At 46.4% G+C, this 420-nt stretch overlaps 1 protein-coding gene across 1 annotated transcript in view; it reads left to right on the top strand.

Annotated features, from left to right (window-relative positions):
- LOC116693953 (ovochymase-2) overlaps positions 1-420 on the top strand; it is a 34,012-nt gene that overhangs the window by 4,212 nt on the left and 29,380 nt on the right. The window lies entirely within an intron of this gene.

Here is a 420-nt window from a genome sequence, read left to right as displayed (position 1 = left end):
TGTAGCGCCCCCTAGTGGTCAATGTTAGTCAAATTTGGCACAGAGCCTCAGGGGGTCATAGCAAGTAATATTGCAAGCATAAAAGTCTAGGCGGAAATGGGCGTGGCCTATACCACGAGATTCATTAGGATCCAGGGAATGCGTGGATGTAAGGTTTTTTAATATCCGATGTACGGTTTGGGAGTTATAGGGCTAAACGTGTTTTTCTCTGCTATAGCGCCACCTAGTGGTAGAAGTGGGTCAATTTTTTTGGCTGAGGTCTTTGCGGACTTTCGGACCAGTCCTGAAAATGGCGCGTCGCCACCATGTACGGTTTAGGCTGCAGCACCACTTTTATGCGGCGTAGAATAATAATATTGGACAATGGATAATGGAAAATCCTAGCGAAAACAATAGGGTTCCACAGCCCTGCTGTGTGAA

This window comes from Etheostoma spectabile, chromosome 8, assembly GCF_008692095.1.
Source record: "Etheostoma spectabile isolate EspeVRDwgs_2016 chromosome 8, UIUC_Espe_1.0, whole genome shotgun sequence".
Taxonomy (NCBI): Eukaryota; Metazoa; Chordata; class Actinopteri; order Perciformes; family Percidae; genus Etheostoma; species Etheostoma spectabile.
Note: the sequence above shows the minus strand (reverse complement) of the source record. Positions and strands in the feature narration are given on the sequence as shown.